This window comes from Scyliorhinus canicula, chromosome 16, assembly GCF_902713615.1.
Source record: "Scyliorhinus canicula chromosome 16, sScyCan1.1, whole genome shotgun sequence".
NCBI classification, from domain to species: Eukaryota; Metazoa; Chordata; class Chondrichthyes; order Carcharhiniformes; family Scyliorhinidae; genus Scyliorhinus; species Scyliorhinus canicula.
In genome coordinates, this window is record NC_052161.1 from 12,424,765 (window position 1) to 12,436,966 (window position 12,202).

The window sequence follows — 12,202 nt, forward strand, 5'->3', positions numbered from 1 at the left end:
CTCCTCACTCACTCACTCCCACCCCCTCCTCACTCACTCCCACCCCCTCCTCACTCACTCCCACCCCCTCCTCACTCACTCACTCCCACCCCCTCCTCACTCACTCCCACCCCCTCCTCACTCACTCACTCCCACCCCCTCCTCACTCACTCACTCCCACCCCCTCCTCACTCACTCACTCCCACCCCCTCCTCACTCACTCACTCCCACCCCCTTCTCACTCACTCACTCACTCACTCACTCACTCACTCACTCCCCCACCCCCGAAGGCAGCCCCCGACCCTCACTCACGCTTCACTCCAGTTTAAACCCTTCTGTTTATTCTCACCGTCAGTCCTGCCGGTGTTCCCGGAGGCCAAAACCGTCTCCATCGCCCGGTGCCCACACACCAACTGCTTCCCTCTCCAGCCCCCGGCGCTGAGGAGTGAGGGGAGGGGGGGGGAAAGGCCGGCCGGCCTCAGCCGGCCCACCACCTGCGTCCATTGGCCGGGCCTGACCCCGCCCCGGTAAAGTCCGGCCTGCCATTGGTCGGAAGGGCTGTCACTCAGGCAGCCGGCCGCGGCCGCCGTGCGTCACTGTCGGTCCCCACGCATGCGCGGAGGGCCGCCGTGGGCGGGCACCGCGCCTGCGCGTCTCCACTGTGATTGGCACTTGGTGCAGACGTGGCGTTGGGTCTCAGAGGAGGAGGAACTGAGAAGTGCAGAAAACACGAAAAACAGGCTTTCAGGAGCAGAACGGAAGAATTAAAGCAGCAGTGGGTTAGGAATATAACCTTTGCAATAAAGTTCTCGAGTGGGGGCGAAAAAATCCACTGTGACTCATTTCTAAAGCAGTTTCCTCGTATTTATTGCTTCACCTTATCCCCAAGTTTGCATACAATATTGCGCTTGTTTGCAAAGATCGCCCGAGTGGAACCAATACCAGTTTCTGCAATGATTTCAAAGAAAAAAATAACCGGTGTTGATCTAAGATTTTTCAGGATGTCCCGAAGCTAAGTGCAATATTCAATACTGTTCAGTTGTGTTCAGTACTGTTGCAATGGAGGGGAATGCAATTTAAAGTGCTGGTACCTGATCTCATCCCACCTTGTCCAAAAATCTGATTGCATCACATAACAATGTGTCATTGGTGGAGAGTGTGAAAACCGTGCACACACTTCACAAACATTGTCCGCCTGTTTGCATGCCCCTTCAAAATCGTTTCAACTCCCCCCCCCCCCCCCAGTGTGGTAGTGACCAGCACAGATTAGGGAATGCTATGCTCTTTGTCACACAACTGTAGGCTGCCCTCCAGGATTTTCCCTGTCCTTTTCCAAGAATTTAAAGATTAATCTCCAATACAATGCTATGTGCAATACGAGAGAGAAAGAAAAGGGCACATTTCCTTTGAATGTTTTTGTTTATTAGTTCTACACAGCAATGGAGATGGGCAGAAACGCTGTTTGTGTGGGTGGGCTGGCTGGAGGAAGGAAGTCATGTGTTGAAACTTATAAAAAATACGTCCAGCCAGAGTTGGCTACCCTATGTATAACTGCGCTGCAGTGCGAATTAGGAGGCTTTAGAACATGGAGGAGAAACTGAATTTAGAGCAGTTTTTTTTTTAAACTGTTGCTTGCAAAGTGAGTTTGAGAGAAAAAAGGATGCTCTTTTTATTGTGCTGCTGAAGAGTGAGATCTGGGGTTTCATTCTTGTGCTTATGTCCACCAAAATGGAACTAACCCAAGCTATCCCCTTCCATTAAACAATAGAATTTAAGCAATACATAACAGATAAGAATTATAGGGAGCAGCCTTACTCAGACCTTGTCCCCCGCTGCCAAGCAGACAATGGGCAACAAAACTCTGCCACAGGCCCCAGCCTGACGCAATCTCTTCCGCTCCAGTCCGGGTGGTGTCCCACACTTGGATGTCCTCATTAACTACTTTATCAGGTCTTCTTTGGGCTTCGGTAACATTGGCTATGACTGGACTAGTAATGCTGAGGCCTGGACTAATCATCTGGGGGCAAATCCCACCAGAACAGCTGGAGAATTTATAGAACCATAGGAATTTAACTCAGTTGAATTCAATTAATTGAATACCTTCAGAATAAAAGTCTAGTAGCTGTTGTCATAATATACACCAATATATCATGGTGCAGACACACACTGATGGACACACACACGGACCAATCAACATGTACAAACACCGCAGCCAATCACCAGTTAGAATACACACACTATAAAGGCAGAGGGCACCACGGTTCCCGCTCATTCTGGGTGCTGCCTCTCAGTGTAACAGGAACTCATTCAGCCCAGCACAAACTCACAACACGTGCTGAGAGAATCAACTGGTTTGGACAAGGCTTAGGTCTCTAGTTTAAATTAGCATTATTTAGACCCACAGTGATCGTGTGTTAGTTAGTTAGAAGTAGTTAATAAAATTGAGTTGAACCTTCATCAGTGTTGGAAGTGTCTGTTCATCTCTCAAGCCTACACTAGCCAACACCAGCTGTGATGGTGACATGGATTGTGTGAAAACACATGTGTTCAGTAATGTCCTTTGGGGAAGGAAATCGGCCATCACTACCTAGCGTGGCCCATCAATAGCAATGTGGCTGACTACTAACTTCCCTTTGAAATTACCGAGCTTGTTGCACTCAAAAAGGTGCCTCACCACCACCTTCTCAATGGCAGTTATAAGTCTTCCAGAACACAGAGTTGTTCCCGACCGAGTGTTGCAGACTGGCACATTCCAAAGCCCAGATCTACGTATGGAGGGACACACTAAAGCTTGGGCCAGTGGTCACAGAGGCACAATGAGGAAGATCATCGTCTAAGACCTTTCAGCTATAATGCACGGAGGAGCTGGGAATTGTATACAACCCCTCGGGCTGTATGACTCATATTGAATGTATACAGTAAATATTACATGTATCACAATTGTATTGAAGCACCTCAAGAGTGTAACTTGATCTGTGTAGAAAATTTAAATACGTTTGCACCATTTCTAATGACCATTTTTACATGCCTGTAATGTTCTTTAGATCGTATTGCAGCACCTCAAAGTAAAAACATGATGTATATAGAAAACCTGAATATTATTGCACTTTGTGTGATGGCCACTTTGAAATTCTTTTTTTTAAATATTTTATTGAAGCATTTGTAATTTTCACAATTTAACATATTGACATTTCTAAAACAACCGCGCGGGTCGACGCACAAAATACCCCCTAAAATAACAGCAAAGAAATATTTGAAATGTTCTTGCAGTTATTTTACATATAAATGAGATTTGTGCAAAAAAAAGTTATTGATGGGCAATAAATGTTGCCCTTGCTAGCTCAAGCCCAACGGATGAATTACTTGGGCCTCCTCATGAATGGCTATTTTTAAAATTGTTTTTCTTATCAATTACACTAGGATAACCCAGTACTGCATATCCCTTATATGTGGCACAGTGGTTAGCACTGCTGCCTCAAAGTGCTAGGGACCCGGGTTCAATTCCCACCTTGGGTGAATGTCTATGTGGAGTTTGCACTTTCTCCCCTTGTCTGTGTGGGTTTCCTCTGGGTGCTCCGGTTTCCTCCCACAGCCTAAAGATGTGCTGCGATGGATTGACCATGCTAAATTGCCCCTTAAAGTCCAAAGATGTGCAGGTTAATAAAAATAATAATCTTTATTATTGTCACAAGTAGGCTTACATTAACACTGCAATGAAGTTACTGTGAAAAACCCTAGTCACCATACTCCGGCGCCTTTTCGAGTACACTGAGAGAGAATTCAAAATGTTGAATTCACCTAACAGCACGTCTTTCGGGACCTGTGGGTGGAAATCGGAGTGCCCGGAGGCAAACCCACATAGACATGGGGAGAACGTGCAGACTCCGCACAAACAGTGACCCAGCCGGGAATCGAACCTGGGACCCTGGACCTGTGAAGCAACTGTGCTAACCACTATGCAACCATGCTGTCCCTGAAATGAAAGACATTTGCCTCAGTTTGTTTTGATATTTCATCTGAAAGATGCTTCAACAAGAGCTTCTGCTCTGAAGTCTAATCCTAGAATATGTCTTCAGGTTTTTTTGGAATGGGGCTTGAACCCCCAATATTCTGACGCAGGGGCAGGGGTGCGACCACTAAACCGAGGCTGAAGCCCTGGAGTATTACTGATGCACAGAGCATTTCTCCATCCAAGGCTGATAAATTGTCTAGAAGGTGCGTCTATAGGAAATAGTTGGAATCTGATATGACAAATCGGCTAACTGCTCACACAAGTTTTGCTGCATTCACTAATTAAATCTAATCTCTTCAATGACTGCAAGTCAGACAAATCAAACAAATATGATGCTACAGCTGTCAAAGGTCACATTCTCTCCTTCTGCAATGTAAACGTGCCTGTATCAACAATGTCTTCCATTATAAGATTGGCACTCAGCCGCCCTTTAGATGCTGGGCCATTGTTGCCAAGGTGCCTAACAGAGTAAACAAAAGAGAGACAAGGAGACTAACGCTTTGTCTGTGCCTGTGCCAAGTTCATGTTCACGTTACTCGCCAATCTATGGAATAACATCACAGAGGGTCATTTTGACTTTCAGTGTAAAACAGTCGATATTAGATTGAGCACTGCCAATTCTCGCTGTACTCTTGCAGGAGTGATAGTAGTAGGGGATTCATTAGTCAGGGAACAGACTGGCATTCCTGCAGGCACAGAGGTGAGTCCAGGATGGTGCGTTGCCTCGCAGGTGCAAGGGTCAGGGGTGTCACTGAATGGCTGCAGGGCATCCTGAAGGGGGAAGGTGATAGGTCAGAGGCCGCGGTTCACATTAGTGCCGACGAGGTAGGTAGAATGAGGGTGAGGCCCTGCATCAAGAATTTAGGGAGCTGGACAGGAGACTAAAGGACAGGACCTCAGAGGTTGTAATCTCTGGATTACTCCAGGTGCCATGTGCTCGCGAGGACAGAAATAGGAGAATAGGGCAGATGAATGCGTGGCTCAAGAGATGTTGCAGGAGGGAGTGGTTTGGAATCCTGGATCACTGGGAATGTTTCTGGGGAAGGTGGGACCTGCACCTGAACCAGGTTGGGATGAACATCCTTGCAGGTGGGTGTGCTGGCACTGTTTGGAGGGATGGAAATTAGTTTGGCAGGGGGAGGGGACACAGAGTGTTTATTCAACAGGGACACAGCATGCTGAGTTTCAAGAGAGTAAGGCGAGGCTGGATGGCCTCTACTTTGATGTTAGGAGTATCATAGGTAAGACAGATGAGTTAAGAGTGTGTATAGACACGTGGAGTTGTGATATTGTTGCCATCACAGAGATGTGATTGAGGGAGGGGCAGGACTGGCGGCTCAACATTCCAGGGTATAGCATCTTCAGGCAGGACATGGCAGGGTGTAAAAGGCGAGGTGGTGTTGCATTATTAATTAAGGAATCTGTCACTGCAGTAAGGAGGGACAATATCTTGGAAGGGACTCCTAATGAGGCTTTGCGGGTAGAGTTTAGGAATAAGATTGGGCAGTCACACTGCTGGGAATGTATTATAGATCACCAAATAGTCAGTGGGCAATAGAGGAACAGACACATAGACACTTCACCGAGAGGCAGCACGGTGGCGCAGAGGGTTAGTGCTGCTGCCTCACGGCGCCAAGTTCCCAGGTTCGATCCCGGCCCTGGGTCACTGTCCATGTGGAGTTTGCACATTCTCCCCGTGTTTGCGTGGGTTTCACCCCCACAACCCATAGATGTGCAGGCTGGGTGGATTGGCCACGCTAAATTGTCCCTTAATGGGGAAAAAAAAGAAAATTCACCGAGATGTGCAAAAACAATAATAGGGTAATTATATTAGGGGATTTCAACTTTTCCAACATTAATTGGGATTGTCACATTGGACAGGGTTTAGAATGAGCAGATTTCTTGAAATGTATTCAAGAGAGCTTTTTATATCAACATGTCGAAGTTCCAACAAGGGATGGTGCAGTGCTGGACTTGGTTCTGGGTAACGAAGTGGCAGGATTACAGGCCCAACATTGGGGTGAAATACAGGAGGACTGGATGTTTAGGAATATTCAGGACTGGATAGGAAGGAAAAGAGAAGCTTTAAACAGGCACAAAGGGAGCATCATCTACAGAGGCCCTCATGGAGTATAGAAAGCACAGGGGAGAATTCAAAGAGAGAGCAAAGAGGTGGCATGAAGATGCGCTGGTGGATAAGATTAGGGAATATCACAACATATTCCATAAGTATATCAAGGGGACGAGGGTTACCAGGGAAAGATGTAGGACCCATGAGGGACCAAGGGGGGTAATCTGTGCAATGAGCCGGATGGTATTGGTTGGGTGTTAAGCAAGTACTTCACATCTGCCTTCACTTTGGAGAAGGACGATGTAAGTGCAGGATTCAGCCAGAGGGACTGGGAAGTTCTTGAACAGTTTGACATAGGGAGTGAGAGAGGGGAGGGGGGGGGGGATTGGAGGTTTTAGTGGGCTTAAAAGTGGACAAATCCCCAGGTCCAGATGAATTGGCAGCAGGGTAGCATGGTGGTTAGCATAAATGCTTCACAGCTCCAGGGTCCCAGGTTCGATTCCCGGCTGGGTCACTGTCTGTGTGGAGTCTGCACGTCCTCCCCCTGTGTGCGTGGGTTTCCTCCGGGTGCTCCGGTTTCCTCCCACAGTCCAAAGATGTGCGGGTTAGGTGGATTGGCCATGCTAAATTGCCCGTAGTGGCCTAATAAAAGTAAGGTTAAGGGGGGGGTTGTTGGGTTACGGGTATAGGGTGGGTTTGAGTAGGGAGATCATGGCTCGGCACAACATTGAGGGCCGAAGGGCCTGTTCTGTGCTGTACTGTTCTATGTTCTATGTTCTATAATTGTATCCCAGGCTGCAGCCTGCAGCCTGCACAAGGGAGGAAATCACAGGGGCTCTGACTCAAATTTTAATTCCTCTCTGGCCACAGGGGAGGCTCCAGAGGATCGGAGGGTGGCAAATATGGTGTCACTTTTCAGGAAGGGTGGCAGAGATAAGCCACACAGACCAGAGAGTTTCACATCGGTGGTGGGGAAACAATTGGAGACAATTCTGAAGGATAGAATCAGTCTCCACTTGAAGAGGAAAGGTTTGATCCGGGACTGTCAGGCTTTGTCAGAGGGAGGTCATGCCTAACACATCTGATTGAAAGTTTGAGAAGTGTATCAACGGGAGCTGTGCAGTTGATGTAGTTTATGTGGATTTCAGCAACGTCCCACATGGGAGATTTATAAAGAAGGTAAAAGTACATGGAATCCAGGATAATGTGGCAAGTTAGATCCAAAATTGGCTCAGCGATAGGAGACAAAGGCTGGTGGTAGAAGGCTGTTTGTATGACTGGAGGCCGATGTTCAGTGGCTTACCACAGGAATCAGAACCCTTATTGATTGTGATAAACGATATAGAAATGTGGGGGGGGAATGATAAGTACGTTTGCAGATGACATGATGATTGGCCGGGTGGAGGACAGTGAAGAAGAAGGTCTTCGGCTACAGGAGGATGTAGATGGATTGGTCAGATGGGCAGATCAGTGGTAGGCAGAGTTTAATCCTGAAAATTGTATGGTGATTCACACTGGAAAGAGTAACACGACAAGGGAGTACTCAATGAATGGCAGGACACTAGGGAGCTCAGAGGAGCAGAGGGATCTTGAGGTGCTTGTCCACAGATTCTTGAAGGTGGCAGGACAGGTTGAAGGTGGTAGGATGGTTAAAAAGGCACACGGGACACTTGCCTTTATCAGTCATGGCACAGTTTAGAAGAGCAGAGCGGTCCTGTTGGAGCTGTACAGGACTTTGATTAGACCCCAGCTGGAGTACTGTGTGCAGTTCTGGTCACGTCACTATAGGAAGGATGTGATTGCATTGGGGAGGGTGCGGAGGAGATTCACCAGGATAGTGCCTGGGATGGAGCGTTTGAACTAAGAGAGGCTGGATAGGCTGAGGTTATTTTCTTTAGAGCAGGGCAGGCTGAGGAACTGATCGAGGTGGATATTTGTGAGGAGTATGGACAGGGTGGATAAGAAGCAGCTGTTCCCCTCAGTTGAAGGAGAAATAACGAGGGAGGATCATTTTAAGGTGAGGGGCAGGAGATTTAGAGGGGATTCAAGGAAAAAGATTTTCGCCCAGAGGATGGTGGGAATCTGGAATCTGGGACGTAGGTTGAGATAGGAAATCTCACGATCTTTAAAAAGTACGTGGATGAGCACTTGAAATGTCATTCAAGGCTATGGGCCAAGTGCTGGGAAGTGGGATTAGTGTAGATTAGAGACTGTTTTTTTTGTCGGTGCAGACTTGATGGGCCGAAGGGCCTCCTCTGTACTGAATGATTCCATGATCCTGCTCTCCTGACCCTTTCTTATCAGTTGGCACTGCTCCTTGCTGTTTCTCAGCTGTACCATGACGTTTATTGCACCTTTCTGAACTGAAATCATCCCATTTGCTGTCAATATTCTTACAATCAACACTGGTAAACATCAACTACCTATGACCCAGCATATTATGTCCCTCAGGGTAAGCTCATTATCTCTTGGAGTTATCTCAGTTATATCTTCAGAAGCTCCTTTTACACACCCAACCGCAGTTTTCCTGAGGGCATTTCCACACTCTCTGATTTCTCTTCTGCAGAACCATCTGTTCTAATGTTCCAAACGTCGATTAATTATTTCAATATTTGTTTTTTTTAAATTAGAGTAACCCAATTAATTTTTTCCAATGAAGGGGCAATTTAGCATGGCCAATCGACCTAGCTTGTACATTTTTGGGTTGTGAGGGCGAAACCCACGCAAACACGGGGAGAAAGTGCAAACTCCACACGGACAGTGACCCAGAGCCAGGATCGAACCTGGGACCTCGGCGCCATGAGGCCGCAGTGCTAACCACTGCGCCACGTGCTGCCCTATTTCAATATATTATGACTCAAAATATGAAAAATGGATTAACTCCATGTCCACTAGGATTAAACACCACAACTAAAGTTAGTACTGCTGCTTCACAGCGCCAGGGACCCAGGTTTGATTTCCTGCTTGGGTCACTGTCTGTGTGGAGTCTGTATGTTCTCCCCCTGTCTGCGTGGGTTTCCTCTGGGTGCTCCGGTTTCCTCCTAAAAGTCCCGAATAACATGCTGTTAGGTGAATTGGACATTCTGAATTCTCCCTCTGCGTACCCGAACAGACGCCGGAGTGTGGCGACTAGGGGATTTTCACAGTAACTTCATTGCAGTGTTAATGTAAGCCTACTTGTGACAATAAAGATTATTATTATTATTAAAACAACAACAAACAATATTACAGCAACATCAGGTTTGCTGCGTTATGGGGCAGCATGGTGGCGCAGTGGTTAGCATTGCTGCCTCACGGCGCCAAGGTCCCAGGTTCGATCCCGGCTCTGGATCGCTGTCCGTGTGGAGTTTGCACTTTCTCCCCGTGTCTGCGTGTGTTTCGCCCCCACAACCCAAAGATGTGCAGGGTAGGTGGATTGGCCATGCTAAATTACCCCTTAATTGGAAAAAAAAAATTGGGTATTCTATATTTATATAAAAAAGATTATCACAAAAAGGATTCTTTGTCTCTATTTTGGAGAGAAAGTGGGGTGACCTCCCTCATTCCACTTCTTCCTCTTTTGATGCTTTATCCGTCTCTCTTTCCACTCCCCTCTCTCTCTTTCTTTCCCCACGTCTTACCCCTCCCCTTTCTTCAGTCTTGTGTTCCTTTCACCCCGCCTGGTTACCTTGGCGGATGGGAGCGGTGTGCTGTTCAGGGGCCCTGTGTTTGCTGCTCTGTCTGGGGGCTGGTGTGAGGAGAGAGCAGCCCGGGGGTGGTGGGCAAGGGCCACCGGGGGGCGGGAGAGCCAGGCTCGCCTCTGCAAAGTGACTGCTCTCCAGCAACAAGGTAGGTGTGGAACTGACCAGCTGCTCCCAGCCCCTGTGGGCACCCAGGTAACCATCAGCTTAACTTCACCCTCCCCCGCATTGCAAACTCCTGCTGCTTCTTGCTGCACCGACCCGGACACACTTTCCATTAAGCAAGTTACAGAACTTGCGTTTTCAATCTCTAAAAGTGGGTTTTGTCTGACCTAAGTCTAGCTGAGGAACTAATACATCAAAATGAAGCGTTGGGCTACTCGGCTGTTTCAGGAACATCAAAGGATTCTTAATATTTCTGATCCTTCTGATGTTTTAGCTTGTTTTAACATATTTTTTACAACTACGTAAAATAGCCATTTGAGTTTCAAACCAGCCGGTCTCGCCTCCAATTTCTTAATTTCGCTGATTTAAAATCAATGAAATAATGAACTCCCATATATCACTGGGGACTGAGCAGTAAGGTGCCCTGTAAGGTGGGCACCATTGTCCTGATGCACTGTTGCGTGCCACACTAGCCACTCACATTTTTTAAAAAAATAAACATATTATTCAAATATTTTTGGTATAGTAACAACAAAATAAACCATATACATGAAACCATAAACATAGGCAAAACAGGGCGGCACCGTGGCACAGTGGGTTAGCCCTGCTGCCTCACGTCCCAGGTCCCAGGTTCGATCCCGCCTCTGGGTCTCCGTCCGTGTGGAGTTTGCACATTCTCCCCGTGTTTGCGTGGGTTTCGCCCCCACAACCCAAAAGATGTGCAGGCTAGGTGATTTGGCCACGCTAAATTGCCCCTTAATTGGAAAAAATGAATTGGGTACTCTAAATAAATTTTGTTTTAAACATAGTGCAGAAGCCGCTTACCTATCGTACAGGTCCCACCCTTATTACCCCCCTACTCTAACCTAAACTACCCCCCCCCCCCCCCCCCCCCCCCCCCCCGCCTGCTGACGATTAATTTTCCACAAAGAAGTCGACGAACGGTTGCCAGCTCCGGGTGAACCCTAACAGTGGCCCTCTTAGACTTCGAGATGTTCACCCCTAAGCCTCCTGCGCTCCAGGGTAAAAAGTCTCAGTCTATTCAGCCTCTCCTAACTCAAACCATCAGGTCCCGGTACCATCCTAATAAATCTTTTCTGCTCTCTTTCTAGTTTAATAATATCCTTTCTATAATAGGGTGACCAGAACTAGGGTTCACAGATTGAAGGTAACCTGCTAAGGAAGCAGGATAGGAGAAAATGATTTTACATTTATTGCCAAAGAGCAAGTGATGGTAAGTTTCAAAAGGGATTTGAACAAATGCTGTACTTAAAAGGGGGAAAATTATCAAGGTTCTGGGGAGAAAGCGGAAGGGTGAGACTGATTTTCTTTCTTTCATAAGGCCAGCACAGATAGGATGGGCCAAACGGCCTCCTTTCTTCCACTGCACAATAGTATAAATCCATAACTTGGTATTCCAGTGGGTGTGGAGATGGGCATTTTGTGTGACATCCTCATACACTCATCTGGCCCAACTAAAGTGGCTCCACTCACCACCCTGCCCCAGTTGGACACACAGTGATGGAAAGGCATTGTCATTACCACAGACCATTCAAGCCAAACCACACTAATGACACCCCCTGTCTTACCACACAAGCGATGTTTCCAATAATATTTATCCACCCTATTCCCATATCCCTTTTCTGGCATCCATTAACCCAATTTAATCAATTTAAAAATGTCATAGTTTCTGCCTCAAGTGAATTCCGAAGTCTCATGGCTCCCGTGTAAACGAGATTCCCCTACCCTGGGCGTGATTCTCCGAGCCCCGCACCGATGCCAGCGGCGATTCCCCGAAATGCGGAAAATCGGCGCAATTTGTGCTGGCGTGGTTGGCGCGGCGGCGGCGGCTAGAATCGGTGGGTTGCCGATTCTCTGGCTCGGATGGGCCGAGCGGCCGCGCTGATCTGACAGAGTCCCGCCGGCGCCGTTCACCCCTGGTCGCTGCCGGCGGGAACTCTGCGCGAACGGTCAGGGGGGTGGGGGGGCTGGGGGGGGGGCTCCGATGGGGTCTGGCCCGCGATTGGGGCCCACCGATTGGCGGGCCAGCCTCTCCCCGCTGGGCGTACTTTCCTGCGCGGCCGGCCCCCAAACACCGACGCCATGTTGAGTCCCCGCGCATGCGCAGGTTGGTGCGGGGGCGTGAAATGCTCCAACACCGTGCTGGCCCCTTGTGGGGGACAGAATCAGTTTTACCCGGGCCAGGTTCACGCCATCGTGAAACGCGACGGTGTTCACGACGGCACGAACACTTGGGCTGCATTTGGGAGAATCGCCCCCCCCCCCCATATCTTT

The 12,202-nt window shown here is 48.1% G+C and overlaps 1 protein-coding gene across 1 annotated transcript in view; it reads right to left on the reverse strand.

The window, feature by feature from the left end:
- mfsd13a (major facilitator superfamily domain containing 13A) overlaps positions 1-452 on the reverse strand; it is a 56,396-nt gene extending 55,944 nt beyond the window's left edge. The window contains exon 1 of the mRNA XM_038821658.1: positions 329-452. The gene's annotated coding sequence lies outside the window, so the exon portion shown is untranslated. The remainder of the gene's footprint in view (positions 1-328) is intronic.
- Between the last annotated feature and the right edge of the window lie 11,750 nt (positions 453-12,202).